Source organism: Felis catus, chromosome A1 (genome assembly GCF_018350175.1).
Source record: "Felis catus isolate Fca126 chromosome A1, F.catus_Fca126_mat1.0, whole genome shotgun sequence".
Classification (NCBI taxonomy): domain Eukaryota; kingdom Metazoa; phylum Chordata; class Mammalia; order Carnivora; family Felidae; genus Felis; species Felis catus.
The window spans coordinates 157476973-157495917 of NC_058368.1; positions in this window are offsets into that span (position 1 = coordinate 157476973).

Consider the following 18945-nt stretch of genomic DNA (forward strand, 5'->3'; position numbering starts at 1 on the left):
GGTTGTTAAGGTCATGAAGAGACAGAGGAGTCATTTCTCCTTCTCACCCATGCAATCATGAAAATTAAAACATCAAAATAAGCAACACTCTACATTTCTCATCAAACCCTCTTCTAGTTGTTTTGTTTAATGTTCTCACTGCACATGCCTGGATAACCTACCATGCCAGCTGCCACCACCCCATCTTTTCTCCCATCTTCTTTGCTGTTCTCACTGTCTCTCAAGACCTTAGTCAAAATCACCTTCAACATGAAGTCTTGTCTCCCTAGGAGATACTGTTTTATGGTACATTATTGTGCTTCTGAATCTTAAACAAATTGTTCATGTCATTCTCTGTGTACATCACATCTCCAACAGATTGGAAGTTCTTCTAGAGTAGAGGTAGTGTCTTCTAATGCCTTATTATTATTATTTTTTAAATGTTTATTTACTTTTGAGAGAGAGTGTGAGTGGGGGAGGGGCAGAGCGAGTGAGGCAGAGGATCCAAAGTGGGCTCTGTGCTGACAGCAGACATCCTGATGTGGGACTCAAACGCACAAATCACAAGATCATGACCTGAGCTCAAGTTGGGCAGCTTAACTGACTGAGCGCCCAGGCATCCCTTCTAATGCCTTTTTATTCTCTTTGTGCGTCTTCCTTCCATGGGGCAGTCTGTAGTATGAGTAGCATCCAGTCTCAAATGTCTTTCTTTTCCAACTTAGACCAATCAAGATGCCCCCTAGCCATGCTGAAAACGAACTCCTTTGCCAACTGTGTGTGTAAACAACCCCTGAAAATAGCCAGGACATGCAAACCAGTGAAGTTTCCTATTCCACCTCTACCCAGATATGACCTTGTTGATACCATCTCCTGTTAGATGACAGATATGAATGTTTCTATTGCTTGGTTGCTATTTGCTACATGCTTCCTGGACAGGTTTCTAGGTAACCTTAATGGCTGTGCTTCTGGAGAAGGAGGAGTAGAAAATAATTCACCTCTTCAGTAAGTGGTTGTAAAAATATAACCGCATTTAAAAGCTTTTATAGAGCAGCTCTCTTCTTCCGGTGGCTCAGGCCCTGTTAGCTTTGAGATAGGAGCCCCCATAGTGCTTTGTTCTTGGCAACCTCTGACTAGGACAGAAGGCAGATTTAAAGGCCAGAAGGATTGATTTTTTTTCAGTGGAGGGCTTTCCATGAGGGGTGTGGGAGAGGAATCACTCGGGGAAACAGTGGTCAGTGAGGCTTATTCTCTATCTGCTCCTCATTCATGTGTAAGGCTGAACAAGCTCCTTGTCTCAACAAGTGAGTCCCAGACCACAGAGGGGAGCAGTTTATCCTGGAGGTCCTAGGCTGACGGGGGACCTGGATGGTAAGAGGTAGGGACTGCCACAGCCTCTCCTCCCACTCACATTCCCAACAAAACTTGCAGGGCGAATGTCCCCAAATTGCATGTGTGTTCTGCTTTGATGTGGCCACAGTGTGGCCACCCAGGCTTACTCCAGTGCAGCTGGATCCCATGGTTCAAACTAGGCCTGACTGTCCAATTTTGGAAACTGGGAGGCGTTTTCCCGTCTGTCAGGACTTGGAGTTTACCATCCCTAGAGCATTGAGTAAGAACCTCATGTTTACAAAATCCCCAAGCCCCATGATTTCTTCCTGCCATGTCTGGAGAACAAGTAGGCACATAATGTCAAGTAGACCTTGCAACTGCTGTCCCTTCGTTCCTGCCCAGCACAAAGTTACCAGGGAAAAAATAGGTATAGGTGAGGTGAGGGATGTACTTGTTTGAGCCCTGAAAATAGAATTTTAAAATTCTCACTGAAAAGTCATTGGATTTTCTGCCTATAATTTTATTTTTTCCAAAACTATTTCTAAAAGCCAAATATAAATTGAATTTAAAAATGTACACTGTATTTTAAATGCTTTGGGTAATGTAGGGTTTTTTTTTCTTTAAAATTTTGTTAATGTTTTATTTATTCTTGAGAGAGAGAAAGAGAGAGAGAGAGAGAGAGAGAGAGAGAGAGAGAGAGAGAGAGAGACAGAGCATGAGCGAGGAAGGGGCAGATGGAGAGGGAGACACAGAATCCGAAGCAAGCTCCAGGCTCCGAGCTGTCAGCACAGAACCCGACATGGGGATTGAACTCACAAGCCGTGAGATCATGACCTGAGCTGAAGTTGAATGCTTAACCGACTGAGCCACCCAGGTGCCCCCTTTTCTCTTTCTTTAAGAAGTGCTATTGTGAGTCCTCTAAACGATGTACACTCTCAGGACGCCTCAGTGGCTCATTCGGTTAAGTGTCCCACTCTTGTTTTCAGCTCAGGTCATGATCTCATGGTTCATGGCTTCGAGCCCTGCATTGAGCTGTGCTGTCAGCATGAAGCCTGCTTGGGACTCTCTCTCCCTCTGTCTCTGTCCCTCCCCCTCTTGTCCTCTGTCTCTTTCAATAAATAAATAAACATTAAGAAAAGATATATACTCTCCATGTGATTTATTTATTTATTAATGTTTGTTTATTTTTGAGAGAAGGAGAAACAGAGAGCAAGTGGGGGAGGGGCAGAGACAGACACACACACAGAATCCAAAGTAGGCTCCAGGCTTTGCGCTGTCAACACAGAGTCCAACATGGGGCTGGAACTCATGAACCGTGAGATCATGACATGAGCCGAAGTTGGATGCTTAACTGACTGAGCCACCCAGGTGCCCTGTCCATGTGATTCATGTTTTGTACAAATTTATCTATATATTTTTAACAAATTTTTTTGAGAGTGAGCAAGAACAAGCTGGGGAGGGATAGAGGGAGAGGAGGAAAGAATCTTTAAAAAATTTTTTTTTCATGTTTATTTATTTATTTTGAGAGAGAGAGGGAGGGAGGGAGAGATTCCCAAACAGGCTCCATGCTGTCAATGCAGAGCCCAGTGCAGGGCTCAATCCCACGAACAGTGAGACCACGACCTGAGCTGAGCTCAACAGTCAGATGCTTAACCGACTGAGCCACCTAGGCACCCCAAGGATGAGAGAGAATCTTAAGCAGGCTCCACACCCAACCTAGAGCCCAAGGACTTGGGCCTCAATCCCACAACCATGAGGTCATGACCTGAGTTGAAATCAAGAGTCAGATGCTCAACTGACTGAGCCACCCAGGCACCCCTCTATATTAAAGTTTTAAAACCAGGTATTCCATGTTTGACAATATCTAACAGCTACTAAATCAACCCCAAATCTTCTCTATGTTTTTTCGCCCTTTGGTGTCACCTTGAGCAGAAAACCACTTTTTCAGGGCAGCCGTGTGCCCATCCATATTGACTCTCATGGACGTATTGATCATGAGCTTTTCCACCATAATGTGCAAACTGCTTCTCATGGTTTACAGAGAGCTTGGTTACACAGCACCTCCTAGGTCTTAAAGTTAAAAATATCAATGTCCATTTTATATAATGGATCTTGTGGGACCTAATTAAAATATGCACATAAGTCTTTTATAAGACATGAGAGGTAGGGGTTGTGCAATGTTCTATCTGTGAAGACATAACCAGGTATATTTTGGTGCTCATCAACTCCATGAAGATAAAGATTCCAAACAACCACCAAAATATCATTTGGCTTTGAACATTGAAAGTAGTGGGTTTCTATAATTTCCTTAGATAATTGGGGCCACGCAAAAGTAAAACAACAGGAGCTGAAAAGTTCATGTTAAGGCAGATTGAGGCTCACAAAGTCCCACATTTCCAGCAGGAGTAAATTCTCTGAGTCACATTAGTATTGGGCAGAAGATGTACTAAGGGGGCGGGGTGCAAAAAAAGGACTGTAGGACACAAGGAAGCCTAAAGGCTTTAGAGTCCCCACAAGTAAAAAATAATAAGATTTATTCTCCTCTCGGGAAAGTGGGTGATGGGCATTGAGGAGGGCACCTGTTGGGATGAGCACTGGGTGTTGTATGGAAAGCGATTTGACAATAAATTTCGTATTAAAAAAAAAGATTTATTCTCCTCTCACCCCACCATATATATAAATATATCATTTGAAGTCACATCAGAAATGCAAAAAATTCTCCCGGTAATCACCTGGTTGATTAAAATGTTTTTAATTCTTCCTTTTTCTCTGAATTGCTGCCACCGTCAGTACGCGCTTGGTCCGCCTGTTAGCTACCTTAGCACACTAGCAAGGTGGGGAGATGAGGAGAAGGGCACCTATGGAGGTGGTCATTTGACAGAATGTAGGGCTCTAGCTGGAGTGTCATGTTCCTGCCCAGCCATGGGGCAAACAGAATAAAGACACGGCCGGCAAGAACTCTAGAGTGGGTGGATTTCAAAATGTGTAGAATAGGTCTTGTAGGTCTCAAGCACTGGGTACTTAGTTTATAATTTGCACACATTCATTTTCTGGCTGGAAGGCTGGAGGCAAACAGACAGCTCATTAGGAAAATAACTGAAGAGCTAAATATAATGGAGGAAGTAGGCAGCAGGTCCCAGACAGAAGAGCATGGCTCACAGTCCTTCACGGCAGATCAGAGGCCAAGCCAAACCAATGTGTCTGTCCCTCAAAGGTCAACCCTCTAGGGCTTTGTCAGACCAGGAAGGGAACAGAGTTTCAAAGGGCCTTTTGTGGAACACACACAGCTCTGGCCCCTGAGATTCAAATCAGGATCTGGAAACCTGTGTAGCAACCACTCACATGCACACTGCTTAGAGACCGGCAGGGCCCTCCAACCTCCTTTTTTTTTTTTTTTTTCCTTTATATGCACACCAACTTTCCCTGTAGTTGGGAAAGAGATTAAAAAACAAAACAACCAAAAGATGAAGTTATTTACTTAAATTTGAATAAAGTCAAAGAATGTTACATAATTTTTGTTGGATATTATTCAGAAAACTATATAGGAAATACTGTATATTTAAAAACCACTGAAGACATTATTATTATTTGTATCATAGGTCATATTCCCTAGTGGGTAATACAATATACATATATTATGTTCCAATACATATAAATGAAAACCAAACCTATGAATAGATAAGCAGCAAACTTGTTAAAAATTGAGATACAACTTAAAGTAGATTCTAAATGGTTTCTTTTGCTTTAAAGCGGTTTCTTTTGCTTTAAATGGCCAACATTGCTTCTCTGTCCTTCTCTATCTTCAGTCAGTGTTAGAAACATTAGGAAGTGCTTATGTTTACTGTTTTGCTTCTGAGTCTCATTTAGTTTTCCATTAGTACACAGTTCTTTGTTCAATTTTTCTAGGGCAGTACCCTCAAGGGCTCTGGACTTTTCAGATTTGGGGTTGTGTGGAGAAGCCCACACCCCGAGAGTGGAAAGCCTAGCCCTCTGCTCTGGCTGGTGCTCCACTTTCTAATTTGGGGTGTGTGGCTGGTTCCTTATGTTCTCTGATATTCAGCTCTTGTAACTGTTTTTGGAGTTGTTAAGGACATTGAACCAAATAATGACCATATAAACCCTACTCACATGTAAATTATGTGTTATTCTTAGTAAAGTTTCTATTTTATTCCAAGACAAAGAGCCACTGGTAGTCATTCATTTGTTATACAGTTTATTCCTATCATTCATTTTACATGTTTTCCCTTCTATTTCTGTCCATGGTTCCCTTCAAATTTTATAAGTTTAAAACGATGTCATCATTATTGAATCATGACTCTGACTCAGCCACTGAAAATATGAATCAGCTGAAATTAAGAGAAGAATTATCTCAAGTCCAGTAGGACCTGACACTATGGAGTCAACTTCTCTTGGAAACAAAGAACCTTCTTTCATTGTAAAGTTCTAACTGAAACCCTGAGTCAAAGGAATAAGCTAGAACTTCTAGGGCCAAGACCAGGGAACTCAATGGGCAATAAACAAAGAGCCAGAGGAATTTACAAATAGCTGCGGAGGGCAATTTTGAACCTGCAGGCCTAGTAACCTATAATCATTCTTGAAGACAAGAATATCATAATCTCAGCAAGCTGAATAAAGGAGGCCAACCAGCAAATCAAGCCTATGGTTATGCAATAGCTTGCCTTGCAGTTCTGAAAGCTTGCTGACGGCAGGTTCTCTTTCTCTCCACCCTTTCATTGAAGTTCCTTGACCCAGGAGAGTTGAACACTTGTTAGAAGCCCATGTCTAAATCAGATTTCTTCAGCATTAGTCATTATCATTTGCCATGTTTCAATTGAGATGATGTATTTATAAACTAGCAATTCAAGTTCATCTGTGAAACCCTGGCACATGAAGTCTCAATCTTTGATTTTGAGCCATAGTCCTGTTGGGAAGTCTTGGTGGAGCCTATGGACCATTCCTAAGAATGATGTTGTTAAAAGTACAAAATAAAATAGATAGGATGCTAAGGAAACAAATTGTATTGAAGAATATTTTAAAAAATCGTATGTGAGACAGTAATATAGATGCTGCTTTATTAATACATTAAATAAGATCTGGTGGGTTTAGTAAAAATTGTACCTTCAAAGTGTTGATGGATATTAATGATATTTCAAGGTACTGGCAAATACTAATGGTGACAAAGTCATAAGGAACTATTGTAGTTTGTTACCTATCTTAATAATTAAAAGAACAGCTAAATTTCAGTTACAGGGTAATGAAGATAAATAAGTGGGTTTTTCTTCCCCCATCCAAATTTTTAGACCCTTTAAACTCTATCCCAAGAGCCCCTTGGGTGTTTGTGGACCTGAGGGTAAGCAGCCCTGCCAGAGGGGTGTCTTTGCTGCTGATTCAAAGGACAGACTCACGAACTAGGAAGAACAGCTTTACTTAACATCTTCTCAGTGTATCTACTTAAAAAACCCAACTCTACCAGCTGATTCCCAAACGTCATACTTCTGTTCAATGGAAAGAAATGAAAGTGAAATTCATTTGGTAACTAGAATGTATAATTATTTTGTGCTTTTACTATGGTGACCAGATATCCCTATATCAGGTAGTCAAAGTATTAGAGTACTTGACAAAATAAACTTTCAGGGCCATCTTGACTTTGAGGGCTTCCAGGCCCCATAGGAAAGCTGAGGAGATTAGTACAAACATGGGCTGACAGCCAGACAAAGGTGAGTGAAGGCCCCAAGTAAAGATGTGACATGAAAGTAGGAGCCAGAAGAGGCAGGAGACATCCGAGCCCAGGCATCGATAGGAGCCCAGGCTGGGCAGAGTCTTCTAGAACTCCAGCTCCCAGGCCTGGGCAGCCACACAGTGTGGGCCAAACAGACATTTTTACCAGTTTCACAGTGAACGCATTTATAATCATTTCCCCAGCGTGAATGGAAATACCACATGAGTAGAAGTAAACACAAAACCTGCCATTTCTTGGTTTGGGTGCATTGGTTCTTTTTGGGGGTGGGGAGCCTAAAAGGAGGCAAATATGTACTAATATCCACAATTTGGCAATATACATCTAGTGTACTTAAGGCACCAGAAGGATTTAATAGATCCTAGAAATAATATGTTCTATTTCATCTTTTCAGTGATGTAGTTTTAAATTTCAGCATTTTTGTTTTAGGAGATGTTGCTACCATGCTTTCTCTTAATATGTACATCTTTTGCAGATTAGCATCAACCAAATTTCATATGCATACATAAATACGTATGTACATAAAATATGTATTATATATGCACATATGTATATGTATGTATATCTGTATAGTTTTGGGTTTTTTTTTTCTTGTTTTGTTTTCTTAAGGGTATTTATTTATTTTGATGGAGGGAGGGGCAGAGAGAGGGAGACAGAGAATCCCAAGCAGGCTCTGTGCTGTCAGTGCGGAGCGCCATGCAGGGCTCAAACTCCTGAACCATGAGATCATGGACTGAGCCAAAGTCAGATGCTTAACTGACTGAGCCACCCAGGGCGCCCCTGTATAGTCTTTGTATGTGTTACTAGCAAATACCTGGAAAAGCATCACTTTTAGCAAATAAAGGATAGTAGAACAAAGGGATGATACCTGAGTGCTCTTGTTAGTTTGTTCCTGAGTCACATGCACAGTATTTCCAGACATATGTCTGAGAGGGTGACACATGCTTTGATAAAGGTTGAGTCAAAACCAGATGAGCAAACTGTTATGAATAGAAAAGGGAATTCAAGTTGTGTGGTAGGTTTAGGAAATTGTGAAAATAACTTCTAAAATGGTAAATAATGTGTGGCCTAGCCAGTGGACAGTACTCGGGGTGATGGAAGGGCTGCCAGTGTCTCCAGGAAGTGGACTCGTTTGGCCTCTGCCGAAGGCAGAGATCTGGGAAAGCTGGTGCTCCTCTTGAGAAATGGGTGCTTTGAGGGAGCAAGGAGGCTGCTTTCCAGGTTAGCCTAGCTGTCATCTGTGTGCTTTGTTCAATGCTGTGTCTTTCATAGCAGTCTCTGTGTGCCCCATGGAATTCTCAGAGTTTGTTTTGGTTTCTAGGCTTCTGAGACGTGGCGTAGTCTCACTTTGTTCCCAGCTTGGTGGTTTAGTGTAAGCTCTCTCCAGCCGTGTTTGCACCATCCTCTGCACTCACGTGTGGTGACACTGGCCTCTAGAATCCTCTCGTTTTCCATTCTCTGTTCAGAGGGCTAATGGTTAAAGTTCCCGCCATGGTTGTATCCAGGGATGGAATTTCAAAATTTAACTACAGAAAATAGACCAACATGAAGATTCCCTAGAACTCATCTTTGCAGTGCTGTAAATGGAATTGTGACACATTTAGGGGCCCTTGCTGCCATGAAGAATGTATTCCCTGCTTTTCTTTATAGAAGCTATTTCCTTCCTGGAACATTTGAAAAACCATTGCACACAGCGTTCTGGGAGCTGGGGGGAGGATTAAGAATGACCTTTAGCGGAGGAAAGAGGCCGCTCAACTAGAGGAGATTCTGACCTATTTTTCTTTTTGTGTGTATACTGTTGCATGTCTATGGAAAACACTGGCAGGGTCCCAAGGCAGCGTCAAACAGACTCTAAATATTCTCAGAGAAATGGCCTCCAGTCAGTACAGAAATTGTCTAAATACACAGCAGGGTAAAACCCAGTTCAAGTCAGTTAAAGGTGTCTCTCTTTCATAGGGCTGGGATTTCTTAATAAAGGAAGGAGCATAACATCAGGTATACATTATGATAATACTATTTCCTTACACTGGTTATTACTTAACAGTTTGTGGAGCACTTTCATGATGGTCTCATTTGATTTTTCAGAGATAGAATTAATAGAGCAATGATATAGTTAAGAATTATGCAATTATATGGCAGGCAGGTATAATTAACAAGGGGTGAGAGCACTCATTTAAAAAAAATCCTCCCATGTATTAAATAGTTCATATAACAGATATGGCAATTAAGGGGTGAAGCCTGATAAACAGAGTTAATTTGGCCAGAAAATAAACATTTATAAAAACACCTGCTGTGAGCCAGGCACTGTGAAGGGATGTTGACATGCATCATTCCACTTGGTCCTTACAACAGGTTGGTAGTATTGGGTATTTTTACCAAAGGCAAAACTGACAGAGGAGGTTTTTCACTGAGAGACATGGTAAGTGTACGATTTGAGAGGTGAGCCTGTGTCTGTAAAACTCCAAAGCACATTGTCTTGTCATCACGTCACCCTACCTCAAGTTATGTAGGGTGCATGTTGCTTATCAGTTTTTCTTTCCCTTTGATTTTTGTCCTCCCTTCAGTTGACCTGGATCACACTCTTCCATAGCTCCTGTCATCATCATGACAGCATCATAATAATAGTGATCATTCCTTGGCCTTATTTAATGCATCTTACTATTGTTACTTAGAGATTTCTCATCTTACCATGTCATACTGTAGCATTCCCTGAACGAAGGCCTTGAGTCTTACTCATTTTTATGTTTTAAGCAGCATCTTACATACTGTTCTGCATCTAGTATTTACTCAATACATTTGTATTCTAAGTTATTTAGTGGTGTAAATGACTCATGCCAACATTACATTCTAGTACTATTGATGATTTGTGCTGGGGGCAGGGAGCCTTCAATAAGCATAATAAATGTTTAGTAAGTGATTTTGAGTGAAACTAAGTAAAGCAAAATGCTCATAATCCAGGGAGCCTGTTAAGCAGGGAGTTTGGGGCGGGGTTGGGGGCGGGGGAAGTGATCTAGCTAAAAGATGGTGGTGTAAAGTTGTGTGTTCTGTAAACGTAACCCTTCCGTGAAACCTACAAAATGGATGAAGTTAGACTGGATGAAATTTTGATGGGAAAAGTCCACCTTAAGTAAAACTAGGAAATTGCTAAAATCTCAAATTACATTGTCATCCAAATATGGTGAATCTGGACCAAGTCAAGGGAGACTGGAAAGAGCGGAAACACACCTTTTGGGTTCTAATTAGGATTCAGAGTTTTCTGAAAACAAGTGATATCAGGGTTTCAGGTGATGCTCTTTTACTCAGAGCAAGGACTGAGGGTGTGGATGGGGTACAGGAGAAATCCAGACCGTCCCTTCAGGGGTTTGCTCTACAATGCAGAGGAGAGGATGGTCATACAGATGGAAAGGAGTTACTGGGCAAGACATACTTATTTCCCAAAGTAGAATTCCTCTTTAGGAGGTGAGGCAGGAAGGATGAAAAGGTGTAAGTGGCAGCCAGCTTTGTGGTAGTTGGTTGATTCAAACAAGCAGCTATAGATAAACATAAATAACCCAATAAAAGGTTAGAGAGCTGGGAGACTCCACCATGGTCTTTATATTTTGCTTGGGCAATCTGCTCACCCAAGAGGTCAGAGAACATTGGTAATATGGCTAAAAACTATTGAAACCCAATAAAAATCTGATTTGAAGCCTGTGGCTGCTCTAGCTAACCCCCTGACTCTTCTCCATAATTAAAAGAAATAGCAAGTTCAGGAGAGAACAGCATTCCTTTTAGAGCAGAGTCTATGTTTTCAGGTAGACTTAGGTCCATTAATAATACCAAAAGCAAATAAAAATAAGGAACAAAAAGGAACAAAGAAACTCAAAAATCAGAAGGCAAGTGAAGAATACTCTTTAGAAGAATTATTGCAGCAAACCAAAGCATTTCAGATGCATATTTACCTGCACCCTGAAAGAACTTTTAAAAATACACAAGGTCTTTGTGAAATAATTCTAAGGTGAAATATAAGATCAATGAAGAATAGGCAAAAGAAGACAGAGTAAGCTAAGAGTGATGAAAGAAATGGAAGATAATAAAACTATCCTAGAAATGAATATCACATTAGAATAGATGTTTTCTGAAAACATATCCAGTGATGCAGAGGTCAGACTAAAGAGAATAAAATAGCATTTATGGGAGGGATTGCCAAATAAATAAAAACTAAGTAGATAATGACAGCCAGACATCATATGGGATGATGGTGTTCCTGGAGTAGAGAACAGAACACATGGAGCAGGAAATAAAAATATCACAAATAAAATGAAATAAAACTCCAAGGAAATAAAGCATGATCTGACTCTGTACATGGAAAGAGATCTTAAGGGGAAAAATACTCGTAACAGAATAATCAACACGAAGATACACAGTGAAGCTACTTGAACTTTAAGGACAGTATAAGAATCCCATGGGCATCTTGGCAGAAAAAACATGTTTCCTACAAAAGGGGGAAAGAACAGACTGACCTCACATTTCTCAGTAGAGATATTTAATTAGGGGAAAAAAGCGCACAACAAAATCTGGTTAACCATGAGATGACTCAAAAAAAAAAAAAGTCTCAGGAAAAGGTAAGGGTGAGAGTCAAAAAGTGAAGTGGACCCTTAAATCCATTTAATTATAGAACGGAACCAAATGCACACACTTATGTTTAAGAACACAACATAACTAATGTAAATCCTAAACATAAAGTATCATATAAACATATAATAGTCCAAAATTGTCAGTACGGAAATTTGCTTTTTGCTTCTCTCACTCATAGCATGGAGATAGTTATCATCAAAGGTTGTTGAACTCAAGAAACAAAATGTACTTGATGACTTTTTAGAGACTGATGTACAATATTTAAATTTTTTGCACTTGTAAATGATTTCTGAACATCCTCTGAACACTATGTTTTGCGGTTCTCTCATGCTTAAAGAGGATTTGGTGAGTGAGGTAAGGTAAGGTAGGGATGTCAGCAGGGTTACTGACTAAAATGTCAAACTGTCCAGTTTAAATGTTTCCATTGTGGGTGAAGATTTCAATTTTTCACTATTAGGAATAATCCTGAATCTCACGGGTGATGAAATCACAAAGTTAGGGTATAAGTGCTAGGATACCATACAGCTGTTAAAAATAATGAATTTAGCCAACAGGGACTAACATGGAATGATGTGCAAGTAGCGGTTACTGAATAAAAAATTAAGTGGCAGATTGTAGTTTGCTATCCTATTTGGACAGAAGAGAGAACTGTGTATGACACTGTGTGTGTTTAGTGGCTCTGGAGCTTGAGGGAGATGAGTGAGAACAGGGGGCTTCTGCTTTTTATTTACTACGTACTTTTGGAAATTTTTGTCAAGAGGTGAAAGGACTTTTTTTTAAAGAACAGAGAAAAAGACAAAGGACATGTGTTAATTTGTTATTGGGTGGCCATAACAGTCATGTTATGAGTTAGGAAATAGATTTACTTAGGAGTGTCCTTTAAGATTCCGTTCCCACTGCTGGGGGAGGCGGGGGTACTTAGTCTGGCTATGAGGGAGGGCATCCCACCGTCCAGTAGAATACAGGAGAAGGGGATGGTTACAGTCATGGATGGGAGCTTGGGAGGGCTGCCCATCATGTGGAATGGCCTGAACTCAAGGGTGGTGTTAGCAGAAAGGGGCATTTTCATAGCAGACTGAGGAGACTAACCTGGTTGAAGAAGCCAAGGCAATGAGGAATACCTGATTCAGAGTGCAGAGAGGGGAATGGAAGTTTCACCCTCTGTAAATGGGGGTTTATTTCAACACTCTTACAGGGAAACTAAATCTCAAGGAAGCAGAACACGAGTTGGCTGTGAGAAACCTTGTTGGGTCCCCTTAGTAACTAGGTAAGTCTTGAGGGTCGGCACCAAGTCCAAGAGGGCAAGCCCCTGAGGCAGGAAGTGGGGAACAGTAAAGCAACCAGATTGGCATTCTTGCCCTGGTGTTGATAGCATGTGACCCCTCTAGGCCTGTTTTTTCTTGGTGGGATATCCCACCTCATGCTACAAAGGTTTAAAGGTAGGATTGAGAGTATGTGCAAAAATGCCTGGAAATGGCACAAAGCAACATAGGCTGTAAAATGGTCTCTTAAAAAAACATCCACCTTGCTTCCCAACTTTTGCTCATTTTGATTACCAGAAGTGCTCTTTTTTTCAGCTTCTCTGACCTTTTGGCCTCTTTCTCCATTCCTCTTGTTTCGGTTTCCTCTCTGCCCACCAATTACCTCCTTAGAATCACACCATACAGATGGTTTGCCTGGCTGCTGGTGGCAGAGAGAAAAGGCTGGCTGTTACTTCTTTTTCTCAGAGAAATTGCCTCTGGCTGATAGGGCTCTATCCCTGTGGCCAAAACTTCTTGCTGTAACCCCAGAAACCTCTATCAGTGGAGGGCACTCACCAATCTTGGCTCTCTGTGCACTCATTCTGCACAAGCGGAATTCTCCAACCTCAGGGGAGAAGAAGGTGGACTGGCTAATTCCTGGGTAAGGCGGTCACTTTCCTCCCCAGCTTACACTTTGCCATGTGAAAGCTCTTGGGCCCGTCTGAGATCGACTGGCCACTAAACTGATATGGGTCTATTTTGGAAACTTTCCTCAGAACTATTAGCAATATGAGAAGGCCACCAGATAAGAACCCCAAGTACCAAAGTGCCTGAGATAAGGCTATAACCTCAAGTGCTTGGACCTGAGGAGTGAATCGCATCTGGGCTTTGTGTCCACAGAAATGCTTAGTAAGGGCAAAGCAGCAATTGAGAAAAGTTCAACGACAAAAAAGCAAGACCCTAAATGGCTTTTGTTAATGAGAAGCGATTTGGAGGAACATGCATTCAGTGAGTGGTAAAGCCTTCTTCTCAAGGACTTGCCAGCGTGTTCTCTCTTTCTGGTACAGTCTCCTCTCATCCTGCTTCTCCTCATCCTCCAGGTATTAGCTTCCATGCCACCTCCCCAGGGAGACCCTGCTCCATTCCCTCATTGCCTTATGCCCCCTCATTATTCATTCTCATAGCTACCCTTTGATTTTGCAGCATTTACCACAAGTGGAATCAAATAATCTGTGTCATTCGCATTGGTCTGGTTCAGTGAGAGATTCCCAGCACCTAGCACAGTGCCTAGGTGCACATAAATATTTGCTGGGTTAATGCACTGGGGCCATGACTGAAAATCCACACGCACATATAATAGGGTTGAACATGGGACTCCTTCTGACAGCTTTGGTGGAAGTCACAAGCCAACAGATTGCTGTGCACCCACAGCTGTAAAGCACGACGCTACATCACATATGCAGGGCTTGCAGAAGTTGTCAAAATACCCAGTTTTGCTCCCCTTAGCTTTTGGCTCCTCTCACTGGCATAAGGACTTTTAGTTGAGAAGTCAGCTGATGTGAGAAATCCGAGGGCTTCCATAGAGGGCTGGGATTGTGCTTCCCCTTACCACAGGTTAATGATAGCAGCTTCCTGAAGACCACTTGGATGTTGGCATGGATATAGAGTAAAAGAAACCTGGTGCACTGCTGGTGGCAATGTAAGTTGGTGTAGCCACTGTGGAGAACAGTATGGAAGTTCTTTTGCAAATTAGAAATAGAGCCACCACATGATCCAGCAATCCTGCTTTCTGGATATTTATCCAAGGAAATTAAATTCTCAAAGAGAAATCTGCACTCCTATGTTCACTGCAACACTATTCACGATAGCTAAGATATGGAAAGAAACTAAATGTCCATAGATGGACGAATGGATAAAGAAAATGTGGTATGTATGTATACACATCACACACAGGAATATTTCAGCCTTAAAATGAAGTCCTGCCATTTGCAACAACATGAATGGACCTGGAGAATATCGTGCTAAATGAAAAGCCAGAGAAAGACAAGTACTGTATTTTCTCGTTTACATGTGTAATCTAAAATAGCAAAACTCGTAGAAGCAAAGTAGAATGGTGATCACTAGGGGCTGGTGGAAGGAGGAGATGAAGAGGCGTGATGGCCAAAGGGTACAAAATTTCAGTTATGCAAGTTCTGGGGATTCACTATACACCATGGTGCCTGTAGCTTACAGTACTATATCGTATACTTAAAATTTTGCAGGAAGGTAGTGGCACCTGGGTGGCTCAGTTGGTTAAGCGTCTGACTCTTGACTTTGGATCAGGCCATTATCTCCTGGTTGTGGGACTGAGCCCAGCATTGGGCCCTGTGCTGGGCGTGGAGCCTCCTTGGGATTATCTCTCTCCCTCTGTCTCTGCCAAAATAAGTATTTTAAAAAAGTTTCTAAGAGGGTAGATCTAATGTTAAACATTCTTGCCACATACACAAAAATAATGTTAGTAAAGGGTGTGAGAGGAAACTTTGAGAGATGATTTGGTATGTTTGTAGCCTTGATGGTGGTGATGGTTTTATAGGTGTATCCTTCTCCCCAAACTCACTGAGCTTTTTACATGTCAGTCATATTTCAATAAAGTGGTTTAAAGACACACAAAAAAATCTCTTATTTGTGATTCCTCAAGTTTGGGGGACACAGAGGACTGGTATTTGCCTGAAAAAATGCACATAATGCCCCTAGAGCAGGATGGAGGATGCTTTTGGGAAGTTGCTGCACTCTGAGGGTGGCAGGCCCAAAGTGTTAATTTTTGTTTATGGCTGGGGTGGGAGGGTGGATGAGACCAGATGGAAGACTTCTAGTTGCTGTGTTGGTGTGGTTTAGAATGAGGCCATAGGCAACTGGCTTCCTACCTGAAGAGGAAGGTGTGTGTGTGTGTGTGTGTGTGTGTGTGCGCGCGCGCACACACACGTGTGCGGGCATGCTTGCGCACACAAGCACGCTCTTGGAAAGGCTGGCTAAAGAGGCCCTGTCAAAACCTTGCAAGGCTGGAGGAACTCAGCAGGGCACCTTCCAAGGTACCTGGGATGGGTTCTGATGATGCCTGTAGGAAGTCAAGTCCAGGTTCGGGAGGTGCTAAGATCTCTGCGGCCCTTAACTCTCCTCCCTACCATCTCCTCCATCAACCCTGGAGGTGGCTGAGTGGTGGGACAGTAGGGAGGGTAGCAGGAAGCACTTGGCTTCCAGCAAGCCTAAGCTGGAAGAGGGGAGAGACTTCGATTTTAAATGCATTTCAGAGTTTTGGCTGTTACAGAAGGCTGGACTTAGTAGTTACTGAAAGGAAACTGATTCGAAGAGTGACCACAGGGCTTATCAAGAGCAACTGTCCTGGAGGGATTGAGATCTGCCAGAGATTTCTTCCCTGAAGGCAAGGAAACAGCTGCCGGAGTGTGTTTGCAGGGGCACGTGTGAGAATACATAGTGTTGCTTTATGATTGCCCCACCCGGTCCCTCTCATTGAATGCACCCATCTCTCTTGAATCCTTGCGCAACTACGGAAGATAGGTACTATCCTAATTTATCAGAGATGTTGGAAGGGAGATCTGGGGAGTAGGCAAATTGCTCTGGGTCACAGGTTGGTGGATCTCAGATCTAGGGCTCTATTCTTTACTCTCTATACCACAAAGCATTTTCAACTTCCCGCACTTTCATGTCTTGCTGACAGGTCTTTGGTTCTGAACTCGCTTTCTCATCTATAAGCCAAGTCATCTGTAACCAATGACAGGAAAAATGCTAAGATGTTAACAGAAGGGAGGAGCCATAATAGTTCATTCAGGCAAGAGCAGTGAGTTAAGAGAAGGGAGGAGCAGGTGAGGTGGTGATGACTGGTTACCAGGGCAATAAAGACTTGTCATCAGTGGCAGAGAGAGGAAGGAAGATGAGGGAGGTGAGGAGGTGACTTTGCCAACAGTCCCCAGTGTGCTCTTATAGCTGCTCTCAGCTGCACAGTTCTGTGGCTCAGGTGGCCCCAAGACCCCTGGAGACCCTCTTGGCACTACTTTGACAAGGATGACTTAAATGAACTCTGCCTTTGAGAGGAGAAGGAAAAGCTTCCACGTGTAAGAGAGTCTTTTCCATAGCAGGCTTTTCCCCAAAGCCTCTTACCTGAAATGAACTGTGCCAACCCACTCTGGCACCTGTCTGGGCAAGAAGCACTCAGGCTTACAGACAACAAGGCTCTTTTAAAAACTCTCCTGTATGAAGACAAATGGAAGAAATAATTAATAGAATATTCAAAGTTAAGCTCAAGTTTGGAAGAAGTGCATCAGCACTAAGTTACTGGTAGCCATGTTGTTAAGTGAAGCTAACTGACACTTGGAAAGATTCACAGAGAAAACTTACTTCACAAGGCAATAAGTTGTAGAGTCTTGAAAATGTTCTGGGCTGTGTTTATCATACAATAGGGGCTCAGTCACAGTGATACAAAGATCTAAATTAACCTAATAGGATTTTTAGTCCTGCTTTTAGGCTGCTTGTTTGTCAGGTATATTGTAACAAAACTTTGCAAATCCAAATAAAAGATGGAAAGACATAATTAGAAGATAGTGAAAAATATATAGAAAACTTACTAGGTCCCATGCACCATTCTACCTATACATTATCATAATCCTCTGATGTAGGTACCGTCCGCTTCACGGATGGGAAACAGGCTGCAGGGCTTTATAAATTTGCCTGTGGTCTGTAGTTTGTGAGTGGCAGACCAGGACTCTAAGCCAGGCTGTCTGGCTTGATCGCTCTGAATCACATGTGTACGGTGTGCCTTGTTTGGTACTTTATGACTCTGTATTGTTGGCCATTTGTAGCTATGGGCTGCTCTCAGTCCCTCCCAAGGAAGAGTGTATAAGCTCCTGGGGTCTCATCCTGCTCTGTGTGGCCGTCATTTAAACATCTTCGTTTCATCATCTATGAAATCCAGACAGTTCTGGATGCTGTTAACGGGCTCTCCTCGCTCTATCATTACAGGAATCCCTAAGTCCTTCAATTGTCCTCAAAATGTCTATGCTTGGAAGATGACAGAAATGCTAGGCATAAAATAAGTGTAACCAAATCTCATGTCGAATTTAAAGAAATGTCAGACCAGAGTTGCTTTAATGAAGATAAAAAAAATGATATATAACATCTGTAGACTGCTGTCCTCTACCATGTCTTTGACAAGTGGGAGAAAAGCTATAGAAAAAATATAGTAGGAAATGAAATCAGAACCTGTCAGTTATTATAAATAAAAGTAACTTTTAAAATCAGTTCATTTTATATTACAAACCATTATATACTGTTGAGGTGCTTAATATTCCAGAGGCAACTAGAGGTGTGAATGCCAAAGTTGGAAAGAGACATCCCCTATGCAGGTGTCCAGTTTGTTAAACATGACAAAGGGACTCTCAAAGTTAAGGTCAGTCTGCCATTGGTAACTAATTCCTAAATCACGAATTTGGGAAGATATGGCAAGGCACATAGACCTAACTGACACAGCAGACTCTTGCAGTAATCCAAATCCTCTGGCCATGTTAATTTTAAATAGGACATATATGAATAGCCTGCCTCATTTATTCTTTGAGTAAATTATTATTGAACACCTCCTCTGTGCCAGATCCTGGGCTAGGATCTGGGAACAGCCTAGAGAACAAGATAGTCTCTACTCTCTTGGAACTTATTTAATAATACAACTAGTTGTTAGTTATAATTGTGATAAATGCCACAAAGGGGAAGTAGAAGATGAAAGAGAGCATATACCATTGTGGCCTGAGTTAATCTGAGATAGGTTGGGGAAGGCTTCCTGGAGGAGGTGATGTTAAGGGGAGATCTTGAGTGTGGGAAGGACTTAGCTAAGTGAGGAAGGGGTGGAAGATGGACCTTGTGGGACAGAAGGGACATCAAGTACTGAGTAAGGCCTTGGGATAGGAGCACCTGAAGGCAGGTCTGTGTGGTGTTCAGAGGGTGGGATCAGCAGGTGATGAGGCTGGCGAGGTGAATCACGCTATTGATACCACTGTG